A 21,435-nucleotide genomic window follows, 5' to 3' on the forward strand; every position below is an offset into this window, starting at 1 on the left:
TCAGTGTCTGTCTGTGGGTAAACTGAATGGCAGACCCTTGTTGTGGTGACAGGCTTCTGCCCACCATCGAAACTCCTGTTTTAGGCAGGGAATGAGTGCAATTACTGTCTCCAGGCTGTGGTAATGCTGAGTCCAAACACTTTTCAGATATCATTGTAGTTTCCTCATATGCAGTCTGGCATATGGAATTAGTAGAATGCAGGATGCCATGAAACCCAAGGCCTGCAGGATTTTCCTTGCAGATAAGTGGGTTTTTGTTGCCAATTTCTTGAAGTAAGTAGTCAGTTGTTTTTGCTTGTCTGGCGTGAGATAAGCCATCTGGGCAGTTATATTTAAGCTTACACCCAGGAATATTCTCTCTTGAGAGGGCACTAGTTTTGATTTCTTTTCGTTTACTGTGTACCCTAGGCCAGTTAGCAATCTTTTTACAAACGCCAGATGCTTTAAAAGAGTGTCTTTGTTCTCTGCTTGAAGTAGGCAGTCGTCCAAGTAGGGTTATATTTGAATTCCTTTTTGTCTGCAAAATGCAATTACTGGTGCCAGGCATTTTGTAAAGACCCTGGGCGCAGTAGATAAGCCAAAGGGCAGTGCAGAGAATTGGTAATGCATTGAGCCAGCTATGAATCTGAGGTATCTTCTGCAAGACTGTCTGATTGGGACATGCAGGTATGCCTCTTTTAAGTCCAAAGTTACGAGCCAAGCCCTCTTGCCCAGCATGGGCAGTAGCTGCTGCAGAGACAACATCTTGAATTTTGGAACTTCCAGAAACGTATTTAGTATAGACAGGTCCAGAACTGGTCTCCAGGTTTTGTCCTTCCTGGGTACTAGGAAAAGTCTGGAGTAAAATCCTTGCCCCTGCTCTTGTTGTGGTACTTGCTGAATGGCCCTCATGTCCATGAGGGCTGTAATTTGTTTTTGTGCCTCTGCCCACTGATTGTGTGGCAGGTCTGGCATGCCTTTTGACCTTGGTAGAGTGTGAAAATGGAACCAGTAGCCTTGGGATACTATGTTCAAGACCCATTTGTCTTTGGTAACCATTTGCCAATTTGATGAAAAAAGTGCTAGTTTCCCCCCTAAGGGGGCTGTCAAAAGAAAACTGCTTGGAACTGGTAGAGGAAAGTCATTGGGACAGTTTCCTGTAAGGTTGTGATTTGTCTTCTCAGCTTTTGGAGGTAGGAGCAGCCCATTGTTTAGGCCTGTATGAGCCTTGGGGCTGAGATCTGCCTCTGGGACGCCTGTACCTGCCTCTTTGTGGTCTGTCTGAGACTGGAAAGACCAGTTTTTAGAAGGCCAGTTCCTGCTAAACCTGGGTGGCTGTACCTGTAAGAAATCCTTGACTGTCTGCATGGATTTTGCTTTATCCTCCATTTTTTTCAACACCTCTTCTGCTTTAGTACCAAACAAAGTATCATGCTGTAATGGTGCATCTAATAATTTTGCTTTAACATGATCAGGCAGATTCTGTTCCTTTAACCAAGCATGCCTTCTAATAACAGAACCAGTAACAGCGGCACTGCAAGAGGCCTCCAGTGAATCATAACCACATTGCAAAGTATGCTTTCCCACTTGTTCAGTTGCATTTAATAAATCTTGCAATTCCTTGTTCTCTGAACATTCAGTATTTGTCAACATTTTCTGTTTAAGTAGTGACATTAAATATTGCTGATATTTAAGCATATGAAATTGACAATTTAAAGCCCTTACAGCCAGGGTGGCAGAAGTGTAAACTTTTTCCCCCATCTGTCTAGAGCCCTAGAATCCCTATCAGAGGGGACAGGGTTTTTTGCAGTGGAAAGCTTTAACCCCCTTGGGACCCTAAGATATAGTTTCTGGGTCAGCAGCAGGGTTTTTATATAGGAATTTATGAGAATCTGGGACCCTGAAGTATCTGTCTGGCTTAGCAGGTGCAGGGGGTAAAGAGTCAGGGGACAGACCGGACTCTGAAAATACATCATCTACAATGTCTAGAACAGGTGGAATAGCAAGGGGTCTGTGCTGAGGAAGAAGCAGAAAATCTCTGAGCCTTTTCTTAGAGTCAGAATAATCTTGGCTCTCCCAGTGGAAATGCTCCCTCATAGGATGCAGTGTTTCCCCAAAAGAATAGTCCTCAGGAGGAAAGGGTGAAGGAATGGATTCTTCAGCATCAGAATCCTCATAGGGAAGCATGGAGTAATCCTGTTCAGAAGAGGAATCAGAGGAAATAGATACCTGATCAGAAGAATCATACTCTGTCTCTTGCCTAGGCCTCTTATCAGGAGGGGGATGGGAGCCCCTGATCAAAGTAATTAGGTCTTCGGCCATTTTGAGCATCTGCTTTTTAGGCATGGAAGTCTGAATAGGAGAATGCTGCACTTGTTTCTTTGTCTTTAGAGCTGCTTTAGTCTTTGAAGCTGAAGATGGCTTAACATATAGTTGTGTAGGTCTGAAGACACCCTCAGAAGTTGATGCCTGCTCAGCGGCTCCGGACCCATCTGAGGGAGTAATTTCAGTGTGTCCAATACCTTGAGTTTCCAGAGGCCCAGTCGGCTCCACATGGGAGTCGGTAGCGGGCGCCAGGGACTGTGAAAGTGCCTCACTGAGAACCGGCGACTGGCCTAGAAGAGGCTTCGTCGGTTTTGAACCTCAGATGCCTATCCTTGTCCTTGCGTTCTTTGTAAACTCCGGTTGTCGGCTGTTCCGACAGCATTATATAATTAAATCTTAGGCCAAAGTAATGAAATGCAAAATCGAACCGATGCTTGATAATGCGCTGGTTAAATCTAGCACAAAACCGACAGCTAGCAACGTTGTGATCAGGGCCTAGGCAAGGAATACAGTAAGAGTGAAAATCCTTATGAGGTATTTGTTTCCCACAAGAAATACAATTGTTAACTTTTTCTGACATCGGTCTGGAGCAAGAAAAAAGTTTCCCCAATGGGGTACTTAGCTTTAATGAAGACTTTGATTCTGAAATTCAGACTTGAAAATCTCAGGAGTCGGCCGACCGGCACTTGTGAACTGCTTTTGCTTCGGCTGCATCTTTTATACCCCTGGCACACTGACGTCAGGGAAGAGGTGACAGCAACCGACGCCGGACCTAGACTTTGGAATTCTGGCCGACAGAGGGTAGCCTGCAGCAGGATAACCCAAGAGTAATGACTGCAACAGTGAAACACGATGAACATCCACAGAATCAATCGCTCTGAATGCTTGCTGGTTCTTTTCTCTGCACCACCTAGAAAACCTTTTCCATTTACTAATATACGATTTTCTAGTAGCAGGATTTGCTGCCTCCTTCAACATCTGCTGCATATCCTCATAAAAAGGTGCCTAAAATGTGTAAAGATTCTATCATTGAGGCAGTCAGTTGCAGTTGTTATGGTCAGGTTGTATCAAACACCCCAAGTCTTGAGTCAGTAGATCCAGTCTGTGATTTGTTGAGATAATTGCCCCTAACCACTGCAAAAGGCGAGAGAACTACTGTTGCCTGGGCCAGAAGGGAGTCAAGTTTATCCATTAGGCCACTTCCAGACCTTCAAGAATGGGGACCTAGAAGAGAAGTTCACCAAATGATATTTGAAAACAGAAGGAAAAATTTATTAGAGGTGTTCCCCACAGAAGGATACATTTTTGGAAGACTCCTAATACAAATTGTGTTTGTTATGGTCTGTCCTGGTCCTGTTCAGCTTGTCTGTCACACCGTTTTCACCACAATAATTACTGGAGTGTCCTTCTGAAAATTATACAGGAAAATTCCTGTCCAAGGAAAGTATCTGTCTTCCATGCCTTCAAGAATGGGGACCTAGAAGAGAATTTCACCAAATTATATTTGAAAACAGAAGAAAAAATCTATTTGAGATGTTCCCCACAGAAGGATAAATTGTTTGAATACTCCCAATACAAATTTTATTCGTTATGGTCTGCTCAGCTCATCTGCCACACTGTTTTGCTCTGAAGGTGTACCAGATGCCCACAGAGTAAGATTGCGTTGAAATTCCATATCACAGGCTAATATGGCTAGTCGGTACAGAGGGTAAGAAATGGTCCCACCTTCATTATTTATATACCACATCACTGCAGTGTTGTCTGTAAACACTTGTAAAGGTCCCAGGGACCAAATAAGAGAGTTGAGAACATTAACAAGTGTTAAAATTTATTTTGCTTTTATGGGTTTTTGTCTGCTTTCTCTGTTCAAAAGACTTGTACTTCTAGCACCAAAGATACTGCTCCCCAAACAAATTCTGAGGTGTCTGTTGTGACAAACTGTGTTGGAGCTGGGAGACGGAATAAAAAAATTATGAAAAATATGGCGTCTCCAGCCAAAAATCTCCCTCTTCAGAAATCACAAATGTGGAGACTGAATAGTCAGGGGATGTAAACATTGGGACCATATAAAGTACAGGTACCAATCGATTTTTGGCATGTGGAGTCTTGCACAGGTATCATGAAAATCACAGATGTCGTGAGACCCAAAATGTTGAGAATTTCCTTGTTAAAAAAAGAAGTTATGTACTCACCATATTGTTCCATGTATGTATTCCATCTCGCCGAACATTATTATGTGTGGGTTCGGAGCCGATCCTTGGCTCCGACTTGGCCGCTTAGAAAGCCTGAAAACTTCTGACTGGCTTGTGACTAATAGGTATCCCATGATGCATGCGCACATTCCCCAGATCTTGTTTGCTACTAGTCTATCAGGATAAGACAGGAAAAAGGACAAAGGTCCGGAAGAATAAACTGCAATAAAAAGCGCCCTTGTGGTATAAACCACTGTAGAAAAGGAAAAACTGTATCCAGATCCTCCAGGAAGGGGGCTGGTGGGGGGTTCGTAATAATGTTCGGCGAGATGGACTACATACATGGAATGTTATGGTGAGTACATAACTTCTTTATGTTATGTAGTCCTATCTCACCTCCATTATTACGTGTGGGACAGCGTCTCTAGCATCTTGGATGGGTGGCTCACTGGAAAATACTCATACCGTGGAACCAAACGAGGCTCTACCCCTGGAGGTTAAATCCAATTTAGAATGGAAAATGAAGGTATGAGGGGTAGCCCATGTTGCTGCTGCACATATATTATCAATAAGTGTCCTGGCTTGGAAAGCAGCAGAAGTAGAAAAGGACCTGGTGGAATGCGCTTTAACTTTAAAGGGTAACTCATTTCCCTGAGAACTGTAAATAAAAGGAAATACAACTAGAGATCCAGTTCGATAGTGTAACCTTGGAAACTGGCAAGCCCATTCTCGCCTCAGCAAAAGAAACGAACAGCTGTTCTGATTTTCTAAATCCTTTGGTCCTGTGGATATAGTAACGCAGTTGCCTATGCACATCCAATTGGTGGAATGTACATAGTAACGCAGTTGCCTATGCACATCCAATTGGTGGAATGTACACTCTGCTTTATTGGAGTGATTAGGGACGAACACTGGCAATTCAATTGTTTGGTTTAAGTGAAATTGAGAATAGACTTTAGGAATAAAAGAAGGGTTAGTCCGGAGAGAGACCCTGTCTTTGTGAAAAATTAAATATGGAGGTTTAACAGACAGGGCCTGTAATTCAGAAACTCATCTGGCTGAGGTTATTGCTACCAGAAAAAGAGCCTTCCAAGACAGGAATTTCAACTGACAACTATGGGCTGGTTCAAAAGGTGGCAGAGTAAGTCTAGACAAGAATAGATTCAGGTCCCAAGAAAAAATGGGGTCTTGCACAGGAGGTTTTAACATCATGGAACCCCTAAGAAAAGATTTGCACAGTTTATGAGACATAAGACTGGAATCATTAATCCCCACATGAAAATTAGATATGGCTGCTAGCTGAACTCTGAGTGTAGCAGCCGCTGAACCCTGGTGAAAGAGCTCTGAAAGAAACTCTAGAACAATAGTAATGGGAGCTGTAAATGGATCAACTTCTCTGCTGTGTGCCCATATGGAAAATCTCTTCCATTTACTGTGATACAATTTTCTAGTCGAAGGCTTGTGAGAAGAGGTAATAATATGAGTTACAGCTGGAGACAGATCATGAAGACCGACTAGTGACGGAACTGGAGTAGCCATGCTGTCAGTTTGAGTGTGGAGACTGGGGTGAAGAGAACCTGACGTGTGTCAAGAGGTCCAGCACTGGGTCCAGAGTCTATGGGTAGTCTAACAGGTGAGGCCCGAGAAAAGGGAACCAAATCTGACGAGGCCAGTAAGGAGTGATGAGGATCATCTTGCTTCCCAACAGCACTGCTTTCTGTATGACCTTGGGGATTAGTGGAAGAGGAAAAGCATAAAGGAGTCCCGGGGGCCAATTGTGGACTAGTGCATCTCTTGGAGACTCTCCCGGAAGGGGGATGAGAGAGAAAAAGGTGCTGCATTTGGTGTTTTTGGGGCTGGCAAAGAGATTGCAGCAGGGTTGTCCCTACTTGTGGAAGATCATACTGGTTATTTTCTGGTTCAAGGACCATTCGTGAGGTAACAATATAGCCATACTTAGTTTGTCCGCTATCACATTGGAAGTCCCCGGGATATGCGTTGCAATAAGAAAGCATTGGGAAGAAATCACCCAATTTCAAACTCAAAGGGCCTCTCGACATAAGGGGTATGATCTGGTCCCCCCTTGTTTGTTTAGATACCAGACCACCGACATGTTGTCGGTCTGGATAGCTATCATACCTAGAGGGAGAAAGTCGTGAAGTGCTTGCAATGCTAGAAGCACCACTCTCATCTCTAGGACACTGATATGCAGATGGGCCTCCTGCTCTCGCCATGTGCCTTGGACAGTCCTGCCACGATAATGCCCCCCACCCTAGCCGAAAGGCATCCGTGGTCACAGTGGCAACAGGTTGGTGCGGCACAAAAGGTGTCCCTGTGGTAAGATGACCTGGTTGAATCCACCAGCGTAGGTCCTTTTTGCAAGAATCTGTCATCAGAATCTGATGACGTAGAGGCAACTGCTGAAACGACCACTGGGATGACAGGAGCCATTGGAGTATTCTCATATGTAGTCTTGCTAAAGGTACCAAGGTTACGGTCGACGCCATAGTTCCGAGAAGCTGCACCACCACCACCACCTTCACTTTGACTCTTCGAAGGGGAAGTATCCTGTAAATTTGTTGCACAAGATTCTACATTCTGTCTGTAGGTAGTCTGGCTGCCATATTGACCATGTCTATGTTTGCTCCTATAAAATTTATAGACTGAGTGGGCAAAGTAGAGGATTTTTCCCAGTTTAACGAGATTCCCAACTGGGAACAGAGCTTGATTGTGGAATCTCTCTACTGAACTAGGCGATGCCTGGTGGTGGCGGTCAGGAGCCAATCATCCAGGTATGGAAAGACTTGGATTCCCTGATGCCTCAAATGAACTGTCACTACTGCCATGCACTTGGTGAACACTTGGGGGGCTGTGGTGAGACCAAAGGGCAGCGCCCGAAAATGGTAATGATTGGCTCACAGCTGGAAGCGTAGGTAGCTCCTTGATGCTTTGTCCATCATTATGTGGTAGTAGGCATCCTGGAGATCTATTAAATACATCCAGCAGTCTCTCCCTAACAGAGGGAGTATGGATTGTAGAGTAACCATTCGGAACTTGGACTTCTTTACATACTCGTTTAACCTGCTGAGGTCTAAAATGGGTCTCTAGTCCCCTGTTCTTTTTGGAACTAAAGAGAACCTGGAGTATGTTCCGAATCCTGTCTGGTCTGTTGGGATCTTTTGGATGACTCTTTTTAATAGCAGCTTTTCTATTTCTATAGCCGCTTGATCCCTGTGATTGGGTGGTACATCTGGGATCCTTATGGGAGGGCGTGGTGGAAAAGAAAAGGGTACAGAGTAACCTCTGGTGATAATGTCTTGTACCCACTTGTCTCGAGTGAGATTTAGCCAGGCTTCTGTGTACAAGGACGGGCGACCTCCGACCGGCTTCAGAGACGCACAGTCAGGTTCCACATCAGGAACTCTGATAGGGACGGTCACGAAAGGAATCGCAACCTCCCTGATTTTATGGGCATCCCCTGCCTCTAGGGCGACATCTACCATTATGTCCTCCTCCCCTGCCTCTGAAGGAAGAATCACCCTGTGTGTCCTGGAAAGGTCTCTGTGATTTCTTGAACCACATTTTGCCGCTCTTCTGACCTTTAGGGCAAGGTCTAGAAGGAACGGTAAAACGGACTCCCATGGCAAAGAAAGTTTTTCCTTCCTGCTCACACCTGGTGAGGGTATCTTTCACCTTGGGACCAAAAAGAGAGGATCCATCCACGGCAGCATTGGTGAATGTAGACTTGAAAGGCTCAGCAAAGTTGCATGGACGCATCCAGGAATGTCTCCTTAAGGAGACTCCTGAACCCACCGCCCTACTCGCACCATCAGCTGCATATGAGATCAGCCGCATGGAGGAGTTAACAATAGATGTGAGAGTAGCCAACTGAGCCGACACTGTAGATGGGACTGCTTCAGTAGAGGTACCCTGAAGAGCATCTCCTAACTCCTTTAGGAGATCTCTCTGAAGTCTTGTAAAATGTGATAGATAGTTCAGCGACTGGAGTGTAAAAGCCGCTGAAGAGAAGACACGCTTCCAGTACCTATCCATCGTTCGGGGTTCCTTATTAGGTGGATGGATAGAATAAGTCTCTGCTAGCTCCTTCTTAGTGGCCGCCGTCACCACCATGGCATCAACAGGTAAACCCTTGGATAAATTTATTCAGCCTCCTGGGGACTGGTTCCACAGCATCAGGAGTCTACCATGTTTTCTGACTCACAAGATCCAGTAATTCATCAAATGGAGGAGATACCCATGAAGCTAAGGGTTGAGACCCAAAGGTCTTCAGGTACACTGACTCATTGGAAGGGGTAACAGTGGGCCAGCCGCCTCTCTGCCTGAGGATCTCCAAAATGTCTGCAAAGGAGACATCTTCAGAAGACGACTTAGGGGACCCCTCCGACTCATCGAGGTCAGTGTCAGATGTGACAGACTCATCAGGGGAGTCTACATGCTTTCTCTTACATGATCTCTTCCGAGGGGTGCCTCAGCGGGGTCTTCTGGGGAGGTGTCGGAAGATCGGGGACCACCCAAATGGGGGTCCTGAGGCTGTGAGTCTCTATCATCCTGTGGGAGAGAGGATGCCGAGACCGTAGTTGGCACTTGAGGGAGTATAGCATTGGTACTCCTACGTGGTACAGATAAACTATCCAACATGCTCCTCATCCTCACGAAGACTGATTCCTCCGGCTCTGAACGGCGCCCTGGCTCCCAAGAGAGCATAGGTGCCGATGGCTCCAAAGGAATCGGCTCAGAGAACGATGTAGGGTCCGAGCTCACTCAGGCCGATGCACCAAGAGGAAGTTTTGGCACCGAAGAGGTTCGGTTCCAAGTGTCCCCCTCGGGCCCGCCCGAAGAGCTTCGGACCCTAGACACTTTGGATGGCGCCGATAGTGTCGGAACGGAGCTCGGCTCAGAGACAACCACATGGGGTGCTGGAGCCGAGGACATCACTAAAGTCAGTACCGGCAACATCGGCTCCAAAGGCCCAATCTGGGTTGGAGGAGGAAAAGAGAGCAGGATCAGTAGCAGGAGTCTACTCCGAGACCGAAATGGTCAGAGCAGATAAAAATTTTGGCAAGGCCAACGACTTAAGGAGTCTGAGCACCACTCTCTCGATGTCTTCTTCAGATAAGCTCCTGAAGGATCTGGAGGACAGTGTGGGAGACCTCACTCTCTGCAATATAGGCGATTTTAGAGTAGGGGAGACCGGTGGAATGTCTGTAAACCGGCTCAGAAGAGGACTGCTAGTGATCGGCACCGAAGCACTTGGTGCCGATACTGCAAGGTCCGTGTCCAGAATCTCAATCGGCTCCAAAGACAGTGGAGCTGAAGAGACAGAGGCCAGCTCCAATTTTGGAAACTTCTATGGAGGTTCAGAGACAGAATTAGAGGCTGGAGAAGGCCTTTTTGAGGTCTTGCCCTTATCTTTTCTAGAAGACTGCGACCTAGCAGAGGAGGAAGAACTGGCTAGGTCTTCCTCGAAGGAAGGTTTTAACATGCCTTTTAGGATCAGCTTATTCTTCCGTTCCTGGAGCACTCTAGGGCTAAAGGAATGACAAAAGAGACAAGTTTCTTCAAGATGTATGGCCCCTAAACAGTACACACAGACGCTATGTCCATCAGTGATGGACATTTTTTGCAAGCATCAAGAACACTTTTTAAATCTGACTGTTTATGCTCTTTATGTTCTTTGGACATAATGGCAGTAGAGAAAAAAAACCAACAAACGCACAACAAGAGAGGAACTTGATCCTCTAACTTAAACAGATCTAGCCCTAACCCTCACACAAAAAATAAAAAGTAGTTTTACTAGGTTCTCTAACTTAAACTAACCTAGTGCAAGGGAAACAAACTAGCACCTCTAAGTTAAACTGTATAATCTAAAAGCACACACACTCATGGGAACCACACACAAAAGGCCAACAGGCCCAAGAATTTTATAAGCAGTAATAAGTCAAATCCGGTTAACAGACACAAATCGGTATCACAATAAAGCAATCAGCATAACACTTCACACGAAGCCAAAAACTCCTGAAAAGTAGTAATAATAAAGAACTAAATCACTTAGCCACGGCCAACCAAAAGAAGCTTCCGAATGAAGATGTGGCAAACGAGATCTGGGGAATGTGCGCATGCACCATGGGATACCTATTAGCCACGAGCAAATCAGAAATTTTCAGGCTTTCTAAGCGGCAGAGTCGGAGCCGATCCTCTGCTCCGAGCCCACAAGTAATAATGGAGGCGAGATAGACTACATGTAGTCTAAGTAGAAAAACCTCAGAAATAGCTTAAGATACAGCTCTACTTTTTCATCTGAAAGAAACGCTGTTTGAACTGAGGTGTTCTAGAGACATCTCAGGGAAACAGTCATGTCCGAATTACTCAGACAAGACATCTGTATATTCTCGTGGAATCTCAGTCTGTGTAGAAGATCCGTGACACTTTGAAATGTACACTGAAGAAAAACAAGTTATCTAAATAAGTAAAAATTTGAATATATTGCAGTCTGCGGTTGGCTATCACAGGAGCTAGACTCTTTGGTCTATCTGTTGCTATAAGAATGTATTCAAAGGTTAAATGTAGAGTAACCGATATTGTTCACAGTCCTGACACATGGATCTAAGGATGTAAAGAAATACATCTTTTAAAATATAAGTCACCAGAAAACTCGAAAAGCTAACACTTTAGAGCTTAGTATAAAAAGCAATTTCAAATAAAACCCTTCCCTTAAAAGAGTAGGGAGAGTTTCTAGCACCCTGAGAGAGGATATGCTCCAAGGAAGGCAGGGAAGAATAGTTGCATCTCATGTGTGAGGGGAATCCCTCAAAAAAGGAGTTAGAGACTTCCACTTGATGGACTTGCGACTTAGCAGGGTGGGAGGGAGAAGACATCTTGCAGAAAGACAAACAGACTTATTAGACTATTCTTAGTTTTGTGAGCTCGGCTACTTTTTGGAAATGCCCTGCTATAGCTTCCTGAAATGTTCACTTACCATCCACTCATGAGTCTGCTTATTTTGCCTTAAAAGAAAACAGTAAGGGGAGTACTAACGCTCTTGGCCAACTTGAAGAAGGAAGTCTGCAAAACAGAGAGAACCTATTGATCAGCACACCTCTCTCATCACACTTCATAAGGACCTCTGGAGCAGATGGTCCAAAGCAAACTCTCTATCAAAGGGAGTAATCAAAGCTTCATTTTAACATCTGCTAGAAGGTTTTGAGAATATAGCAAAGAAAACATCCACATAACAGTTTCACTGACAACAGCCCTAAAAGTGGCATCAGCAAAATAATAATCATGTTCCAAACATTAGGTAGCAACTTCAGACACAGGAAGGAACAACCAAATTATACAGAGCAGATTTCTCCTCAAAAGAGAAAACCAGTACAAAAAAAATTTCACATATTCTCAGAAGAGGCAAGTATAAACAAACAAATAAGCTTGGTAGCTGAGAATTGTAAAAACAAGTGCCGAAGAACAATATACAAATCTATTAAAATCCTTACCATCCTTTTCAAAAACAGATGTATTAACCAAATGTTTAGCAGCAGCTGTTTTCAGAACAGTAAGAGTTGCTGGGTTTAAGCTGGGGTAACCGTAAAAAAAATTTAAAGAAAAAGAGAAATTTTATGCAGTCTGTCTGCTTTCTTGGAGGCAGCAGGCTGGCCTGTCAGACAAATTATGGGCTGTTGAAGACATTACAACAAACCAAGAACCAACAATACAAAAAGGAGATGAGGCAACCACACAGGAACCAGGACAAGAAAAGTTGATTCCAAGTTTAAGCACTTTCGTCAAGAATGTAGCCAAAGACTTCTTCAAAAACTGTGATAACCATTCAAACATTTGAATGATCATCACAGTTTCTGAAGAAGTCTTTGGCTACACTTTGATGAAAGCGCTTAAACTTGGAATACATTATGGGCTGTGACAAAAGCATCCTTTTAAGTAGAAAAAAACAGGAGGAATAGAAGAATGTTCTGAAAACTCCAGTTGTAACAAATCACAACACTTCCTGACAGACTAAGAAGCATCACTGTTCACTGAAAAAAAAATCAGTTTCATTCCGAAAATAGGCACAGAGAAAAAGAATCCTTCAAAGGGACTGTCTGAAGCCACACTCTCCTCAGGATCACAATCAGAAAGCTGTGGAGGGAAAAAAAAACAAATCTAAAAAACTAATGTCTTTCGGCTTTTCCCGGTTAGGGGTCGCCACAGCGGAACTCCATTCCGCTAATGACTGGCAGTGGATTTTTATGGTGCCAGCCCGACGCCCAACCTTCAAAGAAGGCACACCCATTCAAGCACGCACCTACCTGCATGTCTTTAAATGTCACTCGACCACGGGGAGGACATGCAGTCTTCACGCAGAAGGCGCTCCAGCCAAGAATCTCTTGCTGTGAGGCGACAACGCTAGCCACTGCACCACCGTGGTTGTATCCCTTCAAAATCATTCAGAGGTTCAAACTCTTGAATCTCTTCAGGGAAATGAAGAATCTATTTTTTTTTCTTTTAACAGAAATAGCCGTTCAGAAAGGGTCAAGAGACTGTACTAAACCCTGAACTAAGCCCCAAAAATAACTCCTATCCAGAGAAACCGAGACAGGAGAAGACATATGTTCAAGTATTTGTTTCTTTCTGACAGGAAAAAAACTGAAGAAACAGAGCCAGTATTGCCATCAAAGACTTCCACAGGGATGGGCACAACTTTCTGACTAGACAAAATGACATTTTCATCCCCTTCTCCCAAGGCCAACAAAAGTGGCTCTCCCTTACCTGCCAAGGGCATTCCAATAGCTGCAGAAAATGTGTCTAACTCCAGTCCATGATGGCTGTAAGACAGTCACAAAACTGTCATTAAAACACTTTTACCAAGATTTAAAAATGAATATTATACAGAAAAGGTACAGTTACTGTCATAAAAAGTAAAGTTATTTTTCCCTGAAGGGAATTTCAGGGAAAAAGCTTAAAATAGTTAACCATTTTTATCAATCTTAAAAGCTTTAAACATATTACTGAAATGAAATAATTAAGAAATGTCCTTGCTGTAATGACAAAAATATTAAATGGATTTGAATTATATTAGGAAGATAGAATTTTTTTCAGAAATTATAGGTAGTGGGTGGGATAAAATTAAAGTGGAGTTTAAGAATAGGGTAGAAATTAAAGAAGATATGATTAAAAAGCAACAAATTATTTAGAGAGCCTGACAAAGGTTAAAGTATTGCAGAATAAGGGGAATTTCACAGAAAAGGAGGTGCAACTGCAGATTGCTAAAGAGAAAGTAAGCTAGTATCTGGATAATATGCATGTTTAGAAATATTGTTGCTAAGTAACTGTTTTGATAACTCCACAGCACAAAAGCTTTTAGCATAACGACTTGGGCAACAAGTGGAAAGTGTCATTGCCAAACTAAGGAAGCATATAACAGGAAAAATAACCAGAGATCATGTAGAGCTTAGAGAAGTTTTGGAAATTTTATGAAAATTTGTATCAAGCTGAAAGGAGTAGAAATCAATAGCGAGCACAAATGGGAATATTTATGGAAGACTTTAGAGGTATATGAGGCCAACAAATCAATATTTAAGATAGGAAGAGATTAGAAAAATATGGTGACGTACAATCAATCTGCAGGAAAGTCTCCAGGAATACATAGTATTCTTGTGAAAGTTTGGAAGCTAGGAAGGAAGAAAGTGATAAAGATCTGGAAAGATTTGTTTAAAAGCATTTTAAAAGGAGAGGAAGTACCAGTATCCTGGAAGAAAACGGTGGTGGCTGTATTACCTAAAGATTGTAAAGACCCATCAGACCAAGCTTTATATAGGCCCATTTCAATTTTAAACCATGATTATAAAGTATTTATGTCTGTAATACCTAAAAGAATGACAAAGGTGTTGCCACACTTGATAGATATGACTCAATATAGTTTTGCGGAGAGGAGGCAAATATTTGACAGCAATAATAGAATAATGTTGATCCAGAGGGAAGAAGAGTGTAAGAAAATGCTGCTGTTGGTGGGTCTTGATGCAAACAGAGTATCTGACAGAGTAAGCCGGGACATTTGCATTCTCTGATACAATAAGACTAATTATAATTTTTTTTTAATATGTTTTGTTACCTTGGAACACATGTAATCATCTCATAATATTCTTGTAATTAATGTTTTAATGTACTGTATCTGTTAGTTTTCTATGTGGAGCTTTTCTCCCCGGGCCTCTACTGAAAATGGACATATATCCAGCTAGACTAGCCCGGTCAACAAATGTAAAATAAAACAAAATAAATAAATAAAATAATTAGGAAAATATACAAAAGGATCAGAGGCAAAAATTAAAAGTGAGATCATTCCTTTCTGACAAGATGCATCTGACCAGTGGAACCAGGCAAGTGTGTCCACTTTCCCCTTTATTATATGCATTACATTTAGAGCCACTGGCAAAGAAAATAAGGGATTGGAAATTCAAGGATATAATTTGTAAAGTAATCAAAAAGTTGGCTTTATTTGCAGACAATATTATTTTATACCCGATAAAACCAGAAAAGGACATCTCAGTATTGTGGAACATTTTGAGACAGGCAGAATAGGAAGAAGCCAAAACAACATTTGGATTGCAGGCTAGAGACTGCCTTCCCTATCAGGGATTGATATCTGAGCATAGGCAAAGTGAAAAGGATAGGGGAATCCTAAGTGAAAGACCTCCTCTGGTAGAGTTTTTATCTGAATGTAGGACAGAAGCTGTTGTTAAAAAGGGGATAATTAATAAGGTATGTAAAGTACTGCACAATAACTATAGGAATCAGAGGAGGTTACAAAAGCAATTCATAAGGAAACAATGGGAGGACATATGTATGGCTCCCAAATATACAACAATGTCTGGAAGATTTATGATGTTTGCTTAGAAGTGTTTGCATAGATATTTTTATACTGCAAGCACACTCCAAAGAATTCTTCCTCAGGTAGATGGCAAATGTTAGAGGTGTGATGGAGAATAAAGAGGTAATTGGTAACATATGTTATGAGTGTGTAATGAGTTGGTAGACTTTAGAAATTCTCTACGGAGTACTCAGTCAGAAATATTAGCTGATCAATGGTTGCGACTAAGAAAAGGATTATTTATGAGTTGGGATACAGGATCTGTATTGCCTAGACATAGAAGGGGATTGTTAAGTTCATTTCTGGTGGCCTCAAAAAAAAAAAAAAAAAGCAGTTACTAGAAAATGGCAAAGTCTAAACCAAGTGTATTTGTTGTACTGAATATTATATCGGAGATGAAAGAACTGGAAGTGGGATCTTTAGAAAAGGGTAGGAGAAAATTACATAAAAATGGAAATTGTGTGAACAATACATGCAGAATAATGTTTTGGAGGCGGATGGAGGTTAAGGGAAGGCAGGAACTGATCAATTTATGTAATGTTTAATTGAGGATAAATATGCAAAAGAATATATATGCATAATGTTTGCAAATGGAAATATGTTAATATGGTTTATTTTCTTTTATATAAATGCACGTAAGCCTTTGTCTTAAGTAATAATTTAATAACTGTTATAAAACTTATTAAATGGAGAACTTCCCTATCATTGTAAGATATAACAGATAATAGTAATTTCATTTTCTTAACAAATTTGAGAATGAAAAATCCCTAACAGAATTCGTCAGTGATATACAGACATTCAAAGAGGTGACACATTTATGCTGTCCCTGGGCATATTACAAAAGAAAGTGGTGGATGTAGAAGCATCTCTGCTGGAATGTGCTGTACAGTACCTTGCAGAATGTTACATTTATCATAACAAAAGACAGTACAATCAGATGATTGTATGGCATCATTAATTATTTATTTACTTATTTAGATGTGCTGACCAGAGTAGATCACTGATCAAAAAGGATTTTTTTCTAGCTCAGCCTAGGAAAAAAATACTTAATTCAAACAAGCAAGTATTTCAAAAACCGTAATAGCTGCATAACACACACAAGGTAAAAAATATAAAATGCATACAAGGAAAAAAAACACTCTAAAAGCAGTCAACATGTAATAGTTCCAAAAAACTAATCAAATAACATGAAAAAAAATATTTACATCTTGAACAAACAGATATACTTAAAGGTGAATGGGAAATTCCTTTACAAGGACAGAGAACTGCTGGATAAAGCCTGTTCTCTCTTCATAAGTTCAAACTTCTACCCAAATAGGAGGTCTTCAGTACAGGGCAATGGGGAATCCTTTCCATTATCTATCTTGGTATCTGGGGTAGGAGACTCTACTGACAAATGTATGTATTTCTTCTTGCCCTGCTGCTACTTCTGGTTACTTAAAGGGAGGTTGTCTGGTGACAAAGAAGAAGAAGAAATCATTTTGGATACCCTGTGCCTATATCTACAGTGGATTTCTGCCTGTATGACAAGAATATGAAGGAGAAGGTTCAGAGCCAAGATCAATAACTATGAAAAAATAAATAAATAAAAAACAGCAACTAGATGGTCAGAAGCAAGTGTTGTTTTGAAGACTTCACCACCTGCATAAACCACGACGACTAAATCTTGGTGTGAACAGATCTGGCATTGTAAAGATCACTGATGCGGAGATACTAAATGCTGACGCTCCTTCCCGTATCACTAGCACTAAAGGCAACAATGTCAAAAAAGGTGGTTTCTGACATGGGGCAGTGACACTTTAAAGTTAAAAATCTTGACCGTAATAACGTGATGTCAATGAAGTCACTGACAAAGGAACAAGCATTAAAAGAGTTCTAGACTTTGAAATAACAGTTGAATTCATTAATTACAACAAAGCCTGCAGTGCTGAACAGAGGATTGGTGAAGAGACATCCAGATTGGGGGAAACAGAACTTTGTCTTACCACCCTAGAACCACAGAGGAAACAGAGGACCCCCATCTCTATCTACTACTGAATTTATGGTCCTTGTCTCCAGGTTCAAAGTGCACCAACACAACAAAGCAGAGACTAAAAGGACCAGAAGTACAGCTAGGGTGGGCAAAGGAGGTGGCTACCCCGAAAAAAGGTATTACAGGGAGCAATTGCAGTACTGGCATTTGGAAATGAATGCTGATACTGTAACTGCAGTGTGGGCTAAAGCCTAAGTGTAGCAACTCATTTGTTACATTTGTAACAGGCAGCTTGCTACAGTTTCAAGATGACAACCTTCTCTTTATTTTGTCCTCAACACAAAAGATGACCTTTTTGTTTTCCTGGTTATCAAATCATAGAGGGCTTTATTTATTTATTTTAGTACCTTAGCTTAAGAGTTGAAGGGTGCCAGATTGAGGGAAGTGCATCGAGCAATGAAGAAACTAGCTATGGCTCTAGATGGGGACTACACCACCAAGGCTAAAGGAAACCTGGAGGGATCACAAAATACAAATAAATGCCAGTTCCAAAACAGAAGAGACACTGGCTAATCTTTTCTTGGGAGGAACACCTGAAACTACAGAAAACTCCCAACTGAGAAACGTCTGCCCCCTGAAAGTTTTTTCCAACCTGGTCCTCATTTCAGTCAACACTAGTCAGAGAAACGAGTTCAATTCTAGGTTAAGATTGATGGGCAGGCCTTAAACAATAACTTTGAAGACCCATCCTCATCCACTCTACATTTTCCCACCTCCGATTCTCAACTTCCTCAGAAGAACCTTCCCCAGGACACAAACCCTTTCATATTAGTTTTTGTTTATGCTCAATTAAAGTTCCCTGTTCAAACACATCACAAACAGAACATTTATCCTTCAAAATGTTAAACTCTTAAGCAAAACTATACTTAACCTGCAGTGAGATTCTCTCTCAATATGTTTGGTCCTTGTCCTGCGTATTTTTGCCTATCCCTTACTAACAAAATGAAGACATCACAAACAGTAAATAGCACACACATACACACACACACACACATAGAAACAGACAGACACATGTATACTCAAAGTAAGCAAAAGGCGCAAGCAAATATTTACTGCTACAGAAACAGCCACACAATGGCAGTCTGAATCTTGATGTGCTGGATTACAACCTTCGCTCACCTGTGTTCTGACCATGAACTCATTGTACTTATAAAAAAAGAAACACAGGAACCGGCAACGAACTTGGAAAACGAAAAAAACAAAGTCCAGCAAACTGAAACTCCAAACCAAGGCTCCAAACCGTAAAAAAACTCTTGAAGTAAAGAAATCCAAGTAGTTTAAGGCTAAAAACAGACGTTTATTTAAGCGCTTTTCGTCTACTGTGAATACGAAGACTTCTTCAGAAAACAGTTTACAGATAAAAAAAACGCCATTTAAATAGTCAGCTGTCAACAATCAAGCACATTTTTAAAGACATAGTAAGATAAATTAGTACAAATAAACTAAAATAAAAATAGAATAAAATAAGATAGAACAAACCAAACCAAGGGCATAAATACTTTCATATCAACCTACACAGTACAAAAACCAGTTCATACTTCTATTATAACTTAATAAACTTTAAACAGTTACCTTATAATAAGAGTTTAACATTTTGAAGGATAAACTTATAATAAGGTAACTGTTTAAAGTTTATTAAGTTATAATAGAAGTACGAACTGGTTTTTGTACTGTGTAGGTTGATATGAAAGTATTTATGCCCTTGGTTTGGTTTGTTCTATCTTATTTTATTCTATTTTTATTTTAGTTTATTTGTACTAATTTATCTTACTATGTCTTTAAAAATGTGCTTGATTGTTGACAGCTGACTATTTAAATGGCATTTTTTTTATCTGTAAACTGTTTTCTGAAGAAGTCTTCGTATTCACAGTAGACGAAAAGCGCTTAAATAAACGTCTGTTTTTAGCCTTAAACTACTTGGATTTCTTTACTTCAAGAGTTTTTTTACGGTTTGGAGCCTTGGTTTGGAGTTTCAGTTTGCTGGACTTGTTTTTTTTCTCATTGTACTTATACCTGGTGCTATAGGGAAAGCTTTGTAATGTAGTTTATAGTTCATAACATGTTTTGCTATACCCGAGAAGAACATCATTGTACATTACAAAGACAAGATGTATGAGTTCAAATGGAAGATCATTGGCAAAGACAGAAGAATAGGGAGCCTAATAATGAACCCTGAGGGATGCTTGTGTTTAGTGCTGAAATGCAAAAGAATGAATCGTGGTAAATTTCAAAATTTCTATCTGTCAAGTAGCTTTGGAACCTTGCTACTGTATTATTGTTGCAGTTTAGTTGTTGCTGTTTGCCAAGTAAGATCTTATCATTAACAGTTTCAAAAGCTCAGGTCATATCAAACAGACCAGTAATGATGAGCCCAACATGTATGTTCTTCTAAACGGAGTCACTGGAAGTGAAAAGAACAGTCAGGGCGATGAAGGAGTCGGGGAAACCATGTTGTTCATTACAGAGAAGGCCATAGCTATTTGTTAATTAAGTATATAGTTATTTTTTGAAGATTTTTGTGATAGGAAAGCAATCTGATATTGCTCGTTATTCCTTAGTGTCAGAGGAAGATGATTTTTGAGTGTACTATGTTGTACATAACAGGAGCAGGAGTTGTGGCACTTGAGTGAGAATCATTAAAGGTACGAGTGAGGGGTTTGGCTACTTCCTCTGCTGCTAGTGGGAAGAAAGGTGAATGAAGCTTAATGAATTTAAACCCTAACAGATCTAGCGGCAATTACCTTATTCTAGTCTGTTTCTTCTAAATACTGTACAGCAAATCCAGCGTCCTCTACTAAATTGGGTAGACCTTTGGATAGGTTTGGTAGAAAGATGTATGCTTCTTCTACCCTAGCTTTTAGAATAGTGAAATGTCACGATCATATGTCTGGAGTTCACCTGACCCATTTTCAAGATATGCTGAAGTTAGTTGCTGACCTTACGTCAGAGGCTAAAGTACCTCTGGTTGCACTATCTTTGGTTTCTTAGATGACAAAGCATACCTTAAAACGTGCATGATTGGAGGTTCTATCCTGAGACATCACGCCCGATTACATTCTCAGAATATCCGTGATTCTGTTAGGTCAAAAATTCTTAATGTCCGTTTGGATAGGGATCTACTGTTTGGTTTTTCCTCTGCTGATAGTGTCAAATGTTTTGACAAATGGGAAAAGTGGCTCTCTGTTACCTTGCAAATTACAAGTCCCCCCAGCCATGGAAGGGGTTAGGAGAAAAATGCTCTCAATGTCAGAATGATGGAGAGGACAAATGCAATCCTTCAACTGCCTAAATGATAGACTTCCTTTCAAACTTCTTTCAGACAGCTTTCCCCTAATGCAAGCCTCTCATTCAGATATGGTCCAGGTCTTTCCAGAAAACTTCCAATAAACAAATTTGCAAAAAAATAATGGCAAAGTAGATACAAAAATAAGTTCAAAACCTCCCAAGCCCAACATCAGCCTATGTCCCTATTCTCCTTTTTGCTCCCCATACAGGCAATCCTGTGAACCAGTATCAAATTCTGGGCATTCACTCTCCTCTTTGGCAAGGCACAGCATCAGATTCCTAGGTGCCAGGCATCATTAGTGAGTGTTACCACTGGCAGTGAGAATCTGCTCCTTTTTTTTTTTTTTTTTTTTTTTTTTTATGGGGCTCCACCTCACCCCTCCCTCCCTCCCTCTCAGACCTCCCTCTTCCCTCCTACTTTTCATCAGACACTGAATCTGGGTGTCCTATTACCCGTTCCGCCGCCAAAAGGAGTAAGGCCTTTTATTCAAAAATTATGTTTTGGGGCCTAAGCCAGAAATACCTTTCCTTTCTGAATCTTCATATTAAACGTTCCAAAATTCAAAAAGCTCTCTCATCAGTCGGTGTTTCCTTCTAATTTCCCCCAGCAGCTTCCTTATAGCTTTAGATTTAAAGGATACTTGTATCCCAATCAGCAAGTTAGATGATTATTGCATTTTCTGTGGCCAGGTCAAATGTTCAGTTTTCTGTTTTGTCTTTTTGGCGTTCAACTACTCCCAGTG

The 21,435-nt window shown here is 41.3% G+C and overlaps 1 protein-coding gene across 1 annotated transcript in view; it reads right to left on the minus strand.

The window, feature by feature from the left end:
- Positions 1 to 21,435, minus strand: part of TARBP1 (TAR (HIV-1) RNA binding protein 1) — a 2,802,917-nt gene that overhangs the window by 2,741,481 nt on the left and 40,001 nt on the right. The window lies entirely within an intron of this gene.

The sequence above is a fragment of the Protopterus annectens genome, chromosome 1.part1 (genome assembly GCF_019279795.1).
Source record: "Protopterus annectens isolate FY-2018-M chromosome 1.part1, PAN1.0, whole genome shotgun sequence".
NCBI classification, from domain to species: domain Eukaryota; kingdom Metazoa; phylum Chordata; order Ceratodontiformes; family Protopteridae; genus Protopterus; species Protopterus annectens.